Source organism: Perognathus longimembris, unplaced genomic scaffold (genome assembly GCF_023159225.1).
Source record: "Perognathus longimembris pacificus isolate PPM17 unplaced genomic scaffold, ASM2315922v1 HiC_scaffold_147, whole genome shotgun sequence".
Classification (NCBI taxonomy): domain Eukaryota; kingdom Metazoa; phylum Chordata; class Mammalia; order Rodentia; family Heteromyidae; genus Perognathus; species Perognathus longimembris.
The window spans coordinates 99,643-118,663 of record NW_025956474.1 but is presented as its reverse complement, the minus strand read 5'-3'; the positions used below and the strand labels follow the sequence as shown (position 1 = coordinate 118,663).

Genomic DNA, 19,021 nt, shown 5'->3' with positions numbered 1-19,021 from the left:
TCTGTTGGTGCTCACAAAACTCCAGTTGTGCATGCTCTTACTGGAAACCGCATAGTGCTAATGAGCGTGAGCTTCCTGGTGTGTGTGTGTGAACAAGAAGTGCTCTTGTCCCTCCTGAAGTGCTTGGACCTTCAAGATTCCATGTGTCTGTAAGGGCCCAGATGTCTGCTGATTCCCACAGGCCTCCTCTGGAACATGCTCCTACCTGCTTTCTTGTAAGGCACACCTGATGTGCATGTGCCTCCAGGTGCACCACAGGCCATTTGGTGCACAAAGCTCTCCTGGTTCACATCAGTGTGTTGACTTGCATGGACTAATGTTTTACGTACTTTCTACACTATTTTTGTGAGTGTAGGTGTTGGTATGTTGGTACTGGGGCTCTCTGGTTTATTTCCCATGCTGCAGAGCATTGAGTACTCTACTCAGGGATTTACTGTGCCCTTGGGTCTAGTGTAGAGTTTATGCTGGCTCAGCATCAAGGTTATGGATGGTAACATGATCTGAAAGGCGAGTTCATGGGTCTCAGTTTCAGCACTGCCATCTGTGGTTGGCACCCAAGTTCCAAGGAACTCTGGGATTGTACAAGTAAGCACATTAGGCCTCTTCTCTGCAGAAGCCCTTGGAACAGAAGCCGCCTACACCAGCCATTGGTCATTGAAGAGAATTGTCAAAGAGCAAAAAGCCTGTGAAAAAGACCATGACTGCCATTCTTGGGAATCTGCACTTTGTGCTTGGGCCTGCCCCGCTGCAACTGCAGCCAGCACTGCATTGTGGTCAGGGGCTCCTCTGGGGGTTCCTTTCAGGCCTAACTTAGGAAGTGTACCTCCTGGTGAGCATGTGCCATGCTGCTAGCTTGTTGGGTATGTTGGCCTGTGTGCCTACTCCTACGCCTGAGACTCAGGATGCACTTATGCCTGCTGGTTTACTTTGGGTCCTTTCTATGCATGTGCCAGCTGATACATGCCTCTTAGTATGCTTGAGGTCTATTAGTGTGTGTGCTGGTGCACATTGGGGTCCTGGTGCTCACTGGCCTCTTGGTGTATGTGCTAGTATTCCTGTTCCTGCAGTTGCAAGTGCCCTTATTGGTGTGCATGTTCATACTCACACTGCCTCTGGGGTGTGTGGTACCACAGTTATGCATGTGCATGTGTGGCAGTCTGTCTGTTCACTTCCCATGTGACCCTTTCATTCTCACGCATGAGCTGCCTGACAAGCAGGTATCAATGCCGGAATGAGGGTCACATGAAAGCCTCGAACCCGTGTGTGAACACGAAGATTCCCTTCCTCCCCTTTGACTCACTAAAAACAAAGGCGCGAGACAGGTGGGCTCCTTCGGGGATGCTTCAAGAGCTTCTTCCAAGTTTGGTTTTTTTTTTTTTTTTTTTTTTTTTTGCCAGTCCTGGGACCTTGGACTAGGGCCTGAGCACTGTCCCTGCTTCTTTTTGCTCAAGGCTAGCACTCTGCCACTTGAGCCACAAGCACCACTTCTGGCCCCAGGACTGGCCAAAAAAAAATAAAATAAAATAAAGTAGGGTCCTTTTTGGCCACATCCTTTCCAACAATTGTTATTGTTAGTTTTCTTGATATATGACATTCTTACTGGGTGAGATGGAATCTCAATGTTGTTTTGATTTGCATTTCTTTTATGGCCAGTGATGTAGAGCACTTTTTCATATGTCTCTTGGCCATTCTCATTTCCTCATCAGAGAAGTCTCTTTGTAAGTCTTTAGCCCACCTGATGAGGAGGCTATTGGTTTTTTGCGGTTTTGTTTTGGAGGAAGGTAATTTTTTTAGTTCTGCATATATTTTAGAAATGAGGCCTTTGTCTGTTAAATGGCCGGTAAAGATCTTCTCCAGTCTGTGGGCTTTCTGTTTATCTTGCGAGCTATAACCTTTGCCATGCAGAAGCTCTGCAGTTTGATGCAGTCCCATTTGTCCAACCCTTTCTTTGATTTGTAGCATTTTCTGGATCTTTGTTAAGGAAGTTCAGTCCTGCACCAAGGAGCCCAAGTGTTTCTCCTACTCCTTCCTTAGTGTTTTCAGTTTGTCTGTTTTGATTTCGAGGTCTTTAATTCGTTTGGAATTGATTTTGGTGCAGGGTGATATATAAGGATCTAGTGTTAGTTTGTTGCATGTGTTGAGCCAGTTTTGCCAGGACCATTTGTTAAAGAGGCTACCTTTCTTCCAAACTATTGTTTTAGCTCCTTTATCAAAGATTAAGTAGGCGTAGTTCTGTGGGTTCATTTCTAGGTCTTCAATTCTGTTCCATTGGTCTTCAGGACTGTTCCGGTGCCAATACCAAGCTGTTTTTTATTACTAATAGCTTTATAATACAGCTTGAAGTTGGCTATTGTAATTCCTCCAGCACTGTTCTTTTTGCTTAGGATTGTTTTTGCTATTCTAGTTCTTTTATTATTCCATATGAATTTCTGGATTGCTTCCTCTATTCATTAAAAAAAATGGTGTTGGGATATTAATGGGTATTGCATTGAATTTGTAGATAGCCTTTGACAATATTGCCATTTTGATTATATTAATCCTCCCAATCCAGGAGCATGGGAGGTTTTTCCATTTCCTTAGTTCTGACTTAATTTCGTTTTTCCAGCTTTTAAAGTTCTCATCAAAGAGGACTTTCACTTTTTTGGTTAAGGTTATTCCTAGGTATTTTATGTTTTTGAGGGGCTATTGCAAAAGGAGTTGCTTTCCTGATTTCAGCCTCGGTTTCCGGGTCATTAGCATAGAGAAAGGCCGTTGATTTTTGAGGGTTTATTTTATATCCTGCAACTTTGCAAAGTTTTGGATTAGCTCTAGTACCTTGGGGGTAGAATCTGTGGGTTCTTTAGGTATAGGATCATGTCATCTGTTAAGAGAGAAAGTTTAACTACATCTTTTACTATTTGGATCCCCTTTTATTTTATTCTTGCCTAATGGCTCTGGCTAGGAATTCTAGTACTATGTTGAAGAGAAGAGTGGACATGCTTGTCTTGTTCTTGATTCTAAAGGGAATGGCTTTAGTTTTTCACCATTTTAGAGTTATGCTTGCTGTTGGTTTGTCATAAACTGCCTTGATTATATTCAGGAATGTTCCCTGGAATCCCAGTTTTTCCAGGGCTTTAGCATAAATGGGTGCTGGATTTTATCAAATGCTTTCTCCACATTGAGTGGTATAAACCATGTGGTTCTTTACCTTGCTCCAATTTATGTGGTGAATTGCATTAATTGACTTGCGTATTTTGAACCAACTTTGCATCCCTCGGATGTATCCAGTTTGATCATGGTGTATGATTTTTTCTGATGTCCTGTTGAAGTCTATTGGCCAGAATTTTGTTGAGAATATTTGAGTCTATGTTCATCAGGGAAATCGGTCTATAGTCCTCTATCCATGCTGAGTCCCTGCCTGGTTTTGGATGAGGGTATACTGGTGCTGGGCTAAATCTATCCTCTCCTTTGTGGAGAGACCAAGCCTTTCATCCCCTATGTGTTCCTCTATCGCTGGCAACGCATATCCTTTGGCCAGTAGGAAGTGATGTGGGAGTAAGGGACACGGATAGCCTTGGGCCGCGTGTGGTTGAGAGAGAATGCCCTCCCCCTCCCTATACTTGCCAAGGAAGACAGGTATGTTCGGGCACTCGGAGAAGCTTCAAAAGCTTTCTGTTTATTTAAGGGAGGGGCAATCAGACTTATAGCAGTAATGAGGAGGAAGGGGAGGGACTGACCAGGAGCTAGCGACAGGCTGGTGAGCATGTCCATCCAAGAGCAGGACCCTAGGACCTCCCCATACGGGCTAACATCACTTCCCAAGAACCGCCTTCTGGGTGCCTGACTGCGCCATTATGACACACGTGCTCGCAGTCGAGAGGAGGCGCTGGTTTGGCTGTCTCTTCTGGGTCAGACCCAGAAGGAGCAGTCCCACGTCTTAAAGGTATAGCCATCTCCTACATACAGGCTTCATAGAATGTGTCTGGTAGTGAACGTTCTCTTTAATTTCCTTGAAGAGTTTGAGAAATACTGGTGTGAGATCTGTTTTAAAGGCCTTGTAGAATTCTGCAGTGAATCCGTCTGGACCTGGGCTTTTCTTGGATGGGAGATCACTTATTGCCGTTTCTATTGCAATACTGGGTATGAATCTGTTTAGAAGGTTTAAATCTTCATGGTTAAGTTTGGGGATATGAATTTTTTCTTGAAAATCTTCCATTTCTTCCAAGTTCTCAATTTGTTGGCATAAAGGTTTTCAAAATAGTCCCTTATTATGGTCTGAATTTTGGTTGTTTCTGTGGTGATGTTACCTGATTCATCTCTGATCTTGTTTATTTGAGTGTGCTGTCTTCAATTTTTGGTCAGGTTTGGTATGGGTCTGTCTATCTGTTGATTTTTTCAAAGAACCAACTATTTGTTTTGTTAATTCTTTCGATGGTTTTTTTTCATCTCTAATTGATTTAATTCAGATTTGACTTTAATTATTTGCTTCCATGTATTGACATGGGGTTTGGCTTGTTGTTCTCTTTCAAGGAAATTAAGGTGCTTCCTTAAATGATTGAGTTGCTGTTTCTCCAGTTTGTTCATGTATGCATTCATAGATATAAATTTTCCTCTGAGTACTGCCTTTGCTGTGTCCCAAAGGAGCTGGTACTTTGTGTCCTTAACTTAGTTGAGTTACATAAGCATTTGAATTTCCATTTTTAATTTCAATGACCCACTGATTGTTCAGCAGTGTGTTGTTTAGTTTCCATGAACTGTAGGGTTTTCTGTGGTGGCTGTTTGAGTTGAGCTCTAATTTTTATTCCACTGTGGTCTGAGAGAATGCGGGGAATGGATTTGATACTTCTGATTTGTACAGATTTTCTTTGTGACCTAAGAGGTGATCTGTTGTGGACAATGTTCCATGTGCTGCTGAGAAGAATGTGTATTCTGTTGTTGCTGGGTGGAATATTCTGTAGATATCAATTAAGTCTAGTTGGTCTCATGCAATTGTTTAGTTCTGTGGTTTCTTTGTTCAGTTTTTGGCATGTTGATCTATCCAGAGGTGACAGTGGAGTGTTAAAGTCCCTAACTATCAATGTGTTTGGTCTATGAGTGTTTTTTAGAGTCAGTAGTGTTTGTTGATGAAGTTGGGTGCTCCTGTATTTGGTGTGTAGATATTTAGCATGGTTATATCTTCATGTAGGAGAGATCCCTTTCCTAGTATGTAGTAACCATCTTTGTCTCTTCTTACGTTTTTTAATTTGAAGACTATTTTGTCTGATACTAGGATTGCAACTCCAGCCTGCTTATGGGGGCCATTTGCTTGACAGATTTGATTCCACCCTTTCACTTTTAGAAGATGTTTACTTTTGCTGGATAGATGAGTTCTTTTGGAGGCAGCAGAAAAGTGGGTCTTGATGTTTGATCCAACTTATGAGCCTATGTCATTTGATTGGAGAATTAAGTCCATTAATGTTGAGAGTTAGACTTGAGAGCTGATCATTTGTTCCTTTCATTATCCCTATCTTGTTAAAGTTTGAGTCTTCCCATTTGTTGATCTGATATTCTGGTTTACTCTTTAGGGTTCATTTCTCTGTCTGCATTGGGATCTTGATTATTTTCCCTGTATAGTACATCTTTGAGGATTTTCTGTAAAGCTGGTTTTGTGGAGATATATTGTTTCAGTTTTTCCTTACTGTGGAAGACTTTTATTTGACCTTCAGCTATGAATGAGAGTTTAGGCTGCGTACAGTATTCTTGGTTGGTAGTTATTTTTATTTAGGGTTTGGCATACCTCATTCCAGTCTCTCCTTGCTTTCATGGTTTCTGCTGAGAAGTCTGGGGTAATTCTGATTGATCTTTCTTATATGTGATTGTTTTTCTTCTCCCTAACTTCTTTAAAGATTCTTTCCTTGGACTCTATTGATCCTGTTTTGATCCCAATGTGTCGGTGGGATGTCCTATTCTGGTCTGGTCGGATTGGGGTTCTAAATGCTTCTTGTACCTATATAGGCCTCGCCTTCTGGGTATTTGGGAAGTTTTTGGCTAAATATTCTGTTAAATAGGTTGCCTATTCCATTAACTCCTTTCTCCAGGATTTCCTCAACACCTATTATCCTTAAATTGGGCTTTCTGATTGAATCTTGAATCTCCTGTAGCAATCTGTTCGGTCGATTGGATTGGTTTTGTATGGCTTTTTTATCTTTCTCCATAGATTCTAGGGAATCTTCAGCTCCTGAGATTTGATCCTCTGCTTCAGTTAGTCGGGATTGTAGGCTAGCTACTTGATTTTGAATCTCTTTTCCTTCTGACTGGTCTTTCCTGATGATTTCCATGTCCTTGCTATAAATATCTCTTCGGTCCTGCATGGACTTCTTTACTCATTAACTTCATTAATTTGGTGTTGAGTGCCGTCTCTCAAATCTTTTACCTGGGTTGTTATCTTTTCATTTGAGTCTTGAATTTCATTATCTTTCTATTTGCGGAGGCCATGAAATTCTCCATTAATTTTTGCTTTACTGCCACACGCTCTATATCTGCCCAGGTAACAATAGTTTTAATTTTTAAACTCTGGTTATTAAAAATTGAGGGCTCTGGATATTAGTCAAGGAATACTGCCAAATTTATTCTTAAAAACAATTTGGGGCTGGGAATATGGCTAGTGGCAAGAGTGCTTGCCTCCTACACATGAAGCTCTGGGTTCGATTCCCCAGCACCACATATAGGGAAAACGGCCAGAAGGGGCATTGTGGCTCAGGTGGCAGAGTACTAGCCTAGAGCGGGAAGAAGCTCAAGGATGGTGCTCAGGCCCTGAGTCCAAGGCCCAGGATTGGCCAAAACCAAAAAAAAAAAAAAAGAAAAAAGAAAAACCAATTGGGTTTTCAGAAATATTTTGGCCCCATTTTGCCCTCCAATCGTACTTTAACAATTTGAGACTAGATCTTCATGTAAAAAGAGAGGCCACTGAAGTATGTGGAGGGTAGGTTCAGAAGGATGGGAGGCCATTTGTTTCCCTGAGACTTTGGGAAGGACCTAGACAAACTAGACTCGCCATTTAAGTTACATAAAGCAAACTAAACTCCTAACAAGTAATTATGATATCCCAAACCTAAATAGCCATGCAAACAGTTCAGTGACTAGATGTGGAACTGGGAATCCTTTAACCCAAACATTGTGTAACAACTCTCATGGGAATCAGAGCTAGGAAAAACTCCCCAAGAAACAGGGAAAAATAGATTTCAAGCAATTAAGCCTCTTGTATCTGTGTAGAAGTGCTTTGTATTTTACCTAGATACCTTGTCCAGGTGAGTAGAGGCTTAACATTCTAGAACAGAGACAGTCTCTATAGTGGTAAAAATGGGAGATAGTCCATGGTTGATATTTCCCCCATTTGGCTTACACACCTCTATGAGATCTGATAAAGGCTCAAATATAAATTGGAAGTAAAATGTGCTTACAAGCCCCAAAGTTCTGACCAAGTAAGAACATTAAATAGTACTCTAAAAGAAAAAAAAAAACACAAACATGAACAAAATATATTTTTGAAACTGGTGCAAAATAAACCACTCTGCTCCCCCTTACTTGCTTGAGGATGAGGTATGCACCATATAAGGAAGGGGTTTCACCTTTAAAAATCATGTATGATAGATAACCTCCCACCCTTCTTAGATTTCAGGAGAAATTAGACCATAACAAATGCTTTGCCTACATACCTACAGGCTTTGCAGTCTACCTATCAAGCTATCCTCAAGGGGGTTGTTGATGCACTTCCAGTTGCTTCCTCTAGTCATGTACATTCCTTCCATCCCAGAGATTCAATGGAGCTCAAAAAATTTGCTGCCCAGGGACATAGTCTAACTTGGAAAGGACCATATGCTATCATCTTGACCACCCCCATGGCACTAAAGGTCAAAGGCATTCCATCATGGCTACATCATTTCCAGCTCAAGGAAAAGAAACAGAATGAAAATTCCAAAGCTCTCAAGAACCCTTAAAGCTAAGACTTTTGCATGTCTAATTACTCTTTTGGGAACTTCACTTGTATCTGGTAATCCCATAAGCCAGTAATAGAAATTTCTCAGCCAGAACTGAGAAATTACATTACTGAGGAGTTCTTTAAATACTCATAGCCAGGGTAAAACAGTGACCCTATATAATGACTTATGCTCCCTTTTCTGAGACATAATCTAGACAGGACCTGGAAAGGTTGGAGAAGAGGTTTGAATGGAAATGAAGGAATGTGCTTGTGACTAATAAACGTTATGTATATAAAAATTACAATAAAATGAAATTACATATTGTAAAAGATATGTATGTCAAGGTACAAAACTATCAGTCATACCTATTTTGTATATTTCTTCCCATGCTGGGTATGTAAAACATTCACCTCCATTGAGGGGAACCACGAAGATGGAGACATCAATCTAAGTTTTAGGCAGACCTCCACCTCTTCCTCCTGGGTCCTAGGACCCTCTAGGAGAGGTTAGATCCTAGGTGGGGTATGTCAGTATCAGTTAGGACTTTCTTACTGTCACTTGACTACCCCTACACTACACTTCAGTTTGCAATAATACAATTGTAGTAAATGATAGATTTACAGCATTGTATAATGTACAAACCATACCCAGTTTACCGGTATAAATGGGTAACCAGTTGTGCCTCCTCCCTTATGTGAAAGCATGCCCCCTCTCTGCTTTCCAGATTATAGTCTCCCCTTCATCTTTCTAATTCTTGTAGAAGAGAGTCCAATCTGTGTATCAGTACAACTGAGACAGATTTGTCATGACCACTGCAGTTTGATCTGAGGCACCTGTAAAAGGATACACAAACCTGTGAAATTGTTCACTCAGCCACTTACAATGGCCACCTAAAAATCTGTCACATGAGAGCCAAGTAGATTCTTTAGCTAAAATGGTCCTTCAGAATTGAAGTGGCCTGAATCTTCTCTTTCTCCAACAAGAGGGTATATATCTGGTTGTGGTAAAAAGTTGTTATTTTTATGCAAACAATTCAGAGATTATAAGCAACTGTCTAACTATGGTGTGAAAAAATACTGAACAGGAAAAACAATTGATAAGGGAGAGGATGCTTCCAAAGGTGGTTTAATTGGTTATCTTAGATAACTACACATATCTGGGCCATGCTAGATCAATGTGCTCTGTAACTGTTGGCCATTACAGGTGGAACTCATAAAAGCTGAGTGTTGTTGAACTAAATTGGATTATTGGAGTCTATTGGAGTAGGCAAACACATGTGGGTAATTCCCCTTGATAAAGTGGATCGTTAGGACACTCAGTAAAGAGAGCATCAGGTAGAATGGAAGCCAGAAGGAAAGGGGCACTGGGTCTCTGACAGTGCCACACAAATCAGTTCCCTTCTAACAAGAGGAGATACCCCACCACCTTGGACTCAACAAGTTTCTGTTGTCACTGTCCAGTACTGTCTAATGCTTGTTATGCAGCTCACAAGGAACATCCCTGACAAACAAATTTAAAGGGTCATTGAAGTGAAGTCATAGAAAAGCAGGAAAATTCTTTCAAACAAATATGAGGGTGCCATTTTACCTAATTAGAACAATGATTGAACAACAAACATTCCTTTTTTTTTTTTTTTGAGGATTTGTAAGGATACTAGAATGCTTTAAGAAAAAAGCATTACCTAATTTTGCTTTTGCTTTATTACTTTCAAGAGACAGAGAAGGGAAAAAGTGGCCTACTGCCCAACTTTAAGGCTGAGCAGGTACAAAAGTAGACTCATCTATATTTCTGGGGAAAACTAATGGACCCAAATTACACCCCATCCCTACAGAAAGAACCCTACAGTACACTACTCCAGAGCTCAAGCTAAAAGTATAGGTATGAGACTACGCAAGGTCGCAACAGAACTAAACTGTAAAACATGGTATTTTTGACAAGACAACCAGCTCATCTACGATGGAAGCATACAGAACTATTATTGGATGTCCACAAAGCTGTTACGTTGCTGCTTCCATTTCTACCACCAGCTCGGGGAGACACATAAGGGGGTGGCGGCTCCTTGGTAGCGCCAGTCACAGCAGTGGCATCATCGTACGGGGACAGCAGGACCATAGTGTCATTGCTGGTAACATAAACCAGGACATCAGAGGAATTCCTGCCATTGATGTAGCCGTAGCAGTTCCAAACACAGCTAATCAAGTAGCCCTTAAATGTCAAGATAATACTGATAAACAGAAGAATAATGACCAAACAGGTGAGATTTACTGACATTATATCATCTCTGTAGGGAAAATCAGGAGGCAGCTGTCGAATGTATTCCCGAATGGAATTTGGATAAACAAACACAGTGACTGCAACCAAGGTGTTCAGGGCAAAATCGAAGATGTGGTAAGAGAAGAACAGGATGATCCATAAGTATGCTCCATAAGTATGCTCCATAAGTAGCCATTGCACATATCAGGATCATGACAAGAGAAATATATGTTGGCATCATCCATGAACTCAAAGTCCCCTCCTAGTTCAGAGCTTGAAAAGTGGTACTGATATGGATAAGGCAGGGCACTCAGGAGAATCAGCAATACCACAACATTGATGATCAGGTACCAGACGCCAAGCAGGATGGTGCGAGTGCGGACATGGCAACACAGGCAGCAGCTGTTGGAGTAGAACCGCGACCAGGGTGCCACCATCTTCATGGCTCTGGCCGTGCCGCGGAATGCACGTCCCAAGTTTGCGAGAGCTTGGTCCTTGATCCCATTCGGGGCCCCACTGCGCCCCGGACTGCCGGTTCCAAGGCCGCTCTGGCTGCCTACCCCAGTCGCCTTCCAGCTGCCCCGGAGACCTCGAGTGACTACTAACTCTCTTTTTACATACAAAAAAAGGAGAGAGAGAATTTGCCTGTCTATGATGGCGAATCTGTATGAACTGTACAATCGGACTTGGTCAGGTTTGATTCAGGACATAAATCAACGTACCGGTGTGTTTTGGGGTTTGCTTTCCTATCCAAATGGACAGAAAAAAAAAAAAAAAACACACAAGAAAAATGGCAAGTCAGGGAATCTCCACCCCCACTCAGAATAACCAGGAATCAGAGCAGTCATTCAGAGACCTAGAGGAACAGTCCTCAAAATGCTCTCTACACATGCTGCTATAAAAAATGATAAATGAAAAGTTTGAATTGCTTCCGACAAGTTTCTAGAGTTTGAGGAGGTAAACCAAAGATCAATACATAAGCATGAGGAAACTAATCAATGACTAATATGTGAATAAGATGAATCCAACCAAAATTAATAGCGAAACTTATGTCCTCAACAAACAGAAAGCTAAACAAACTCCAACAGAAGGATAAAGAGTCCTATGAAAGGAGAGCCACTCAGCGAAAAGATTTGCGAGACAGCAATCAGTACCAAATTAATGAAGTAAAGAAGTCTATACAAGATCAAAAAGAAAACAGTAGCAGAGAGTTGGAAGCCACCAAGAAAGAATAATTGGAAGAAAGGGAGATCAAAAATACATAGTTTACAAATTAGACTGGATAATGCAGAGGACTGAGTCTCAGGAAGTGAGGTTAGCCTAGACTATGGAAAAAGAACAAAAAATAATACAAAACCAAGCCAAAAATCCAAAGAGACTGTTTTAGTAAGCTCCAAAATATAATCAGAAAGCCCAAATTAAGGCGAATAGGTATTGAGAACCTACAGAAGGAAGTTAATGGAATAGGCATTGTTTAACAGGATAGTAGCCAAAAACCTTCTCAAATATCTAGAATAATCCCATTCATATACAAAAAGCTTTTAGAACCCCCCAACAAACAGACCAGAATAGGACATCGAGTTGATGCATTGTAATCTGGAGATGTTAAAGAGAGACCAAAGAAAGGATGCTTAAAGCTGCCAGGTAGAAAAGAACAATCGCATATAAAGGAATTACTCCCGATTTCTGAGCAGAGACCATGAAAGCAAGGAGAACCTGGAGTGGGGTATGCTATACCCTAAAGAAAATAGTTACCGACCAAGAATACTGTGTCCAGCCAAATATCCATACCTGAAGGTCAAGTAAAAACCTTCCACAGCAATGAAAACCTGAAACAATATATCTCCATCAAAGCATAATTACGGAAAATCCTCTAAGGTGTACTCTCATTGAAAATCAACAGGATCACAATACTGGCATAGAAATGAACCATAAATAGAAAACAGGTTATTAGGGTAAGGAATAGGAAAAAATGACACAAAAATCATAAGGCAATGCAGCTCTCAACATTAACTCAATATTAATTGATTTTACTCTACAATTAAATGACATAAACTAAAATTTTGGATCAAAAAAATCAAGAACCACTTTTCTGCTTCCTTAAAAAGACACATCTTGTCAACAAAGACAAACATATTCTGAAAGTGAAAGGCTTGAATAAAATCAATCCAGCATTTTAAACATCTATACACCAAATGCTTGAGCACCCAACTTCATCAAACCAATGCTACAGACTCTAAAACCACATATTGATGCAAACACATTGGTTGTCAGAGATTTAACACACCACTGTCACCTCTAGACAGATCAACATGCCAGAAACCCAGCAAAGAAACCTCAGATGTAAACAATTGCGTAGACCATTTAAACGGAACCAACATCTACAGAATATTCCACCCAGCAACACCAGAATGTACAATCTTTTTGGCAGCATATGGAACATTCTTCAAAATAGATCACATTTTAGATCTTAAAGAAAAACTGTACAAACTTAGAAATATTGAAATCATTCCCTGCATTCTCTCAGACCACAATGGAATAAAATTAGAGCTCAACACAAGCCACCAGAGAAAATCCTGCATCATGTGGAAACTGAAAAACACATTTATGAACTGCCAGTGGGTCATCAAAGAAATCAGAACAGAAGTTCAAATGCTTAAGGCATTTAACCAAAATCAGCATACAATACCAGCTCCTTTGAGACACAGCAAACACTGTACTCAGAGGAAAATGTATAGGTCTGAGAGCCTACATCAACCAACTGGAGGAATCCCAATTCAACAACTAAACAAAGCAGCTAAAGATCCTTGAAGAGGAGCAATAAGCCAAACCCCAACCAATAGAAGGGAGCAAATAATTAAAATTAAATCACTTACAGTAAAAAAAAAAAAAAAACAACAACATAGAAAGAGTCAAGAAAACAAGGAGTTTGTTCTTCAAAAATATTAACAAAATGAAAAGGCGTCTAGGAAACCTTAGCCAACAACAAAGACAGCACACCAAATAAACAAAATCAGAGATGAGGCTAGGAACATCATCGCAGAAACAACCAAGATCCAGAATAAAATGGAATATTTTGCATAACTTTGTGCTAATAAATTTGAGAACCTTGAAGCAATAGATGAATTCATAGCAAAAACTGATATGCCCAAACTTAACACGATTTAAACCTCCTAACCATAAATATATCAAGCAATGAAATAGAAACTGCAATAAGAGATCTTAGGAAAATGACAGCTCTGATGGATTCAGCGCACAATTATATAAGCCTTCAAAACAGAACTCATGCCAATATTTTTCAAATTCTTCAATAAAATTGAAAGTGAAAATTTGCCCCAAACACATTCTATGATGCCATTATAATCCTTATCTCCACACCAGACAGGGACTCATCAATGAAAGAGAGCTTTAGACATATTTCTTTGGTGAACATTGGTGCAAAACTTCTCAACAAAATTCTGATCAATTAATTTCAACAAGTCAAAAAATCATGTACTATAACTAATGGGGATTTGTCCGGGGATGCAAAGCTGGTAAAATATATACATCAATTAAACTAATTCACTACATCAATAGGAATAAGGTCAAGAATCAAATGATTGTTTCTTTAGACTCAATTTTTTTTGATAAAATTTTGATAAAATCCACCCACTCTTTGGTAATGAAAGCTTTGGAGAAACTAGGAATCCAGAAAACATTCCTGAACATAATAAAGGCTGTCTATGAAAAATGTACAGCTAGCATTATACTTAATGATGAAAAGTTAAAGCCATTTCCTCTAAAATCAGGAGCAAGACAAGGATGTCCGGTCTCCGCACTCCTCTTCAACATAGTACTCGAATTCCTAGCCAGAGCAATAAGGCAATAGGCAAATATAAAGCAGATCCAAATAGAAAAAGATGATGTTAAACTCTCTTCACAGATGACATGAACCTGTATGTAAAGAAGCCCCTAGAATCTATTCCCAAGTTGGGTGAGCTGATTTGAAGCTTTGGCAAAATAAACAGATATAAAATAAATCCTCAATAATCAATTGCTTTTCTATATGCCAACAATTTGAAGACTGAGGCTGAAATCAGGAAAGCAACTCATTTTATAATAACCTCAAAAAAAGCCCATAAAATTCTTAGAAATATCCTTAACAAAAGTGAAAGACCTCTATGGTAAAAATTTTAATCACCTGACAAAAGGAAGTTAAAGCAGAATTAAGGAAATGGAAAACTGTCCCATGCTCATGGATTCTAGAATTAACATTGTGAAAATGGCAACATTGTCAAAGGAAATCTATCTACAATTTCAATGCAATACCCATCAATAACCCATCATCATTTTTAATGAAAACAGGCAGCAGTCCAGAAATTCATATGAAACAAGAGATCCCAAATAGCAAAAACAATCTGAAGCAGAAAGAACAGTGCTGAAGGAATTTCAATGCCAAACTTCATGCTGTATTATAAAGCTATGCTAATAAAAACAGCTTGGTATTGGCACAAGAACAGGCCTGAGGACCAGTAGAATAGAACTGAAGACACAGAAATGAACCCTCAGAACTGTGGCCACTTAATCTTTGATAAAGGAGCTAAGAAGTAGGATAGAAGAAAGACATCCTCTTCAACAAAGCTGGCAAAACTGGTTCACTGCCTGTAACAAACTACAACTATATGCTTATATGTCATCCTGCAACAGAATATATTCCAAATGAATCAAAGACCTCAAGGTAGAATCAGATACTCTGAAAATTTTGCAAGAAGGAATAGGAGAAACATTTGTGCTTTTTGGCACTGTAAGAAACGTTAATAAAGGCACACAAACAAAATAAAATAAGGAAAAGTTGGACAAATGGAATTTCAACAAACTGACAAGCTTCTGCTCAGAAAAGAACAAACTTGCAAGATAAGTAGATAGCCCACAAATTGGGAGTAGATCTTTACTGCCCATACAACAGACAAAGGCCTCCTATTTAAAATAGATGTAGAATTCAAAAAATTAAATTCCTCCAGAATCAATCTTCTGAGAACCAACTTCCTTCTCAACAAATGGCTAAAGACTCCAAAAGAGACTTCTCTGAAGAGACATTCTCTGAAGATAGTGGCCAAGAGACACATGAAGAAGTGCTCAACATCAAGGGTACTTTCTCTGACATTTTGTGATATTGTACCATAGTCCCACTTTTTCATGTTTCCTGATTAACTGGAATAATACTTTCACAGAATTTACAGCCTCAGCTGGCTTACACTTTTAATTCTCATCAGACTCCGGAGTAGACACTGTGTGTGAGGCACTGATGGTTGCCCTAGAATTATTGTTTATTTAACAAAATCCCTGCTGCCTCACCACACTTTGAAAGTAAGCTGCCCTCATTTACTCCTGGAAAATTGATGTCACTACATGTGAAATCTCTACCTCCTCACAGTATTCATAGCAGAGTACAAACTTCTTGACAGTGGTCAAAGAAACTTGTGAAAGCTCCTGTGTCTCCAGAGGTTCCTGAGTTGCTGACGACCCTAGTCAGGGGTTTACCTGAGTTCAAATTTGGACCTGCAAGCAAATTAATCTTTGAAAGAAGGAAGAAATGAGGTGAGAGCAGGTACATTTTGGTTTAATGTGTGGTTGACTGGATTTGTGTGAGGCAGCTTCTAAACAATGACAGGAATTTCTAAACAACCAGGCATGAGCCAGTGAACATTGTTGTCATTGGTGGCTCCTTGATTTGTGGCAACTCTTTCTTCTTGCAAGAAATTATAAATAAAATTCACTAGATTAAATCATTAAATAGAAAATTAACTATATTAAATAATTAAGTTCTGGCTGAGAACATGGAATAGTGTTAGAGTGCTTGCCTCGGGTGCGTGAATCTCTGAGTTCGATGCCTCAGAACCACAGGTATAGAAGGAGCCAGAAGTGGCTCTGTGTCTCAAGTGATGGAGTGCTATCCTTGAGCAAAAAGAAGCCAGGGACTGAGTTCAAGCCCTAGAATTGGCAAAAAATATTAACTAGAGTAGAAAACACTTGTGGCTGGGGAAATGACATGATCACAAAGAGGGACAGTAGTTTCACAGGTAGACTAACAACCTGTTTGGCAGCTATATTGGCCTGATGATATCTCTGAGACACAGTTGAATTAAGTTTCTGATTTTCCTTCCAATTGATAATAGCCAACTGTTTGAAGACATCCAGGATCCCAGAGGGCTAAGGCTACTTGTTTGTTTTTTCGACTGTTTCCTTTTGCAAATACTACTCGTGTTCCTAAGAAACAAGCATATTCACGTGTATGTCCATGTATGATATCACTTTGAGTGTTTACTCTTACTTCTGTGTCCAAGTAGTGAGCTCCACCTTTTGGGGCAGTTTGCCTGGGGTAAAGGCAGGAGCAGATAACCTTGTCCTGTGTAGTAGTAGCCAGTGCTCTTGCCACTAGTCTTCGATCTTGAAACATACTGCTTGCATGAGTAAAGAAGTCAATATGGGTGATGCACAAGGCATTGTGAATGGGCTGGTTAAGATCAAACAGGCTTCAGGAATCCTTGCTGGGAGCCTTTAGGTCATCATCAAGATGGAGCTTGTCTAGGTGTTGAATTGGAACTGGAGATGATCCAGTGAAAAAGAGTGTTCTGGCTCAAAGTGTGAGTATTAGACATCCATTATCCAGTGACATGCCCAAGTCTCAATAGCATTGGGGGTTTGTCAGTGTCAACTTTTACCCCACTGTTAGTTGGTTGGCTACTTTTACGAAGAGCTAAGTCATCACCAGGTTAGTCAGTCAGATCTCTTGGTATGGTAGCCCAATAGTTGGTCCCACAATTGAGAGTATAAATAAGGAATGTATTTGCAATGGCCCAAACATCATGGTCAAACAGATGGGAAAGTTTTGGAGATATTTTCGATCATCAGATCTGGAGCAGTAACCATTAGCATCTTGAAGTCCTGAGAGGCAATTTCCTCCTGATCTTCCCAGCAGCTGTTTGGAACCCCGAGATGTGGCACAGTAGACCTGTTTGGTCCTCTCACAAATTCACAATATCCACACACGACAGCATCCTTCTGTGCCCAGAAATTCTTGTGCCAATTTCTTTGGAAATGGAATTCAGATATAAAGTAATGATCTTTGCGGCTGAAGAGAGGGATCTGCTCTCAGACCAGGGGTTGTTTTCTAAAGAAGAGACATGAAAGAGACTGATAGATCTATGTCTTTTTACATGACACTATGTAGTATGGCTGATGGAGAAAGGGTGAGTTTCTTTCAGATGTCTGAGCACACCTATTGCTGGCAGGAGAAAATTGTCTTCATACTGAAGGTGAGGTAGGTTGGGGTGTTGTTCTTGAAACTCTCATAAGTCCTGTTGGAGATCCTCCTCAAATATGGTAGGTGAGTTCATAAAACTTTGCAGGACACCAGTCCATTTCAGCTGCTGGGTTTCCCAAATCAGGGGGTCTGCACACTGTCCTGCTTAAAAGGCAATCTGAATTTAAACTCCCTACAAATTTGGATGAATGAAGCCAAACAAAAGCTACCAAAAATTCTTCATGGTAGGCAGTTAATGAGGAGACAAGGAGATTTATTTGCAGGTTTATTCGTTTGATTTCTCCACTTCACAGAGCCCTATAAACTTTTAAGTCAAGGAGTCCCCCAGTTATATTCCCTAGCTGGCTGTTTCTACCTTGGGCTCCCAAAATGACTGATACCCTTATCTTAATAACCTCACTTCTTTAATTAACATAAGGGACAAACTCCTACACAGGCTCCTATAATTGATGATCCTGACAGCATTGATCTCCCCGTCCCTTTGAGAACCATGTTAAAAAAAACACTAATGTTTCCCTCCAAAGCATGTCAAGTTGTCTTGTTACTACTATGAAAATGCATACTCTCTGCAAACATTGCCCCTACTGGGTTTCTCTGCCTCAACAAGAGTCTTACATGAATCAGTGGCTGTGGACATAATTCTCTGTATTGATGGCTTTGGCAAAAATAACATGCATGTTGAAAAAAAGAAGAAAAACTGAGTTACTTGAGCATGTCAGTCTGCCTGTGGAGCAGAAGTGTCAGCTGCTATTGCAGCTCCAAGGCCTATTTCTTTTCAGGCAGTTAATACAAGGATAGGATGCACAGTATTTTCTTTTTGCAATGCAAATTATAGAAAAACAACATTTATCAGTGCACATTATGGTTAAGGAGCTGGTATTGCTTCTTAGTGTATAAACTTGAGTATTAAAAGAATACACTTAGCACCCATATTCATTCTCATTTTGAAATCTCAGGACCTCTGACAAAAAGCAATTAGCCTTTTAGAATGCCCAACTTTCAAATTTACTTTTTATACATCAAAATTACAGAGCTCAAATAAAAGCACTCAATCTACCCATAGCACAAGTTGAATAAATACTTACAGCCTACCCAGATTGCCAGTGATCTGCATGTATCTCTAAATCATTAGGAGTCAATCCCAGAGGATTACTTGACAATCAGATTTGGCATGTCTCCTCATTGGAGACAGGTTACCATTGTCTTTCGTTTTTCATTTCATGCAGGCCAGTGTTAAATACACAAATAAACATTCCTGGTCCCATTTATTCAACCGTTTCAATCATGTGGGAGTTCCACAACACCTTAAAATTGATAATGGATCTTGTTACACCTCTCACAATTTTCAGCCCCATCTACAGCCAGGACAAGTTCGGCATCACTCTGATATTTCTTGTGCCCACACAAGTTCAAGCAGTTGTAGAATGTGCTTGTCATACCTTTAAATTCCTGTGTAAATAAACAGAAAAGGGAGAAGAAGTCTACATCCTTTTTGGGATCACTGACATAATATTTTATTTGCTAGAAA

At 39.9% G+C, this 19,021-nt stretch overlaps 1 pseudogene; it reads right to left on the bottom strand.

Annotated features, from left to right (window-relative positions):
- Nucleotides 1-9,242: 9,242 nt before the first annotated feature.
- On the bottom strand, nt 9,243-10,647 carry LOC125344532 (annotated as a pseudogene).
- Nucleotides 10,648-19,021: the final 8,374 nt, after the last annotated feature.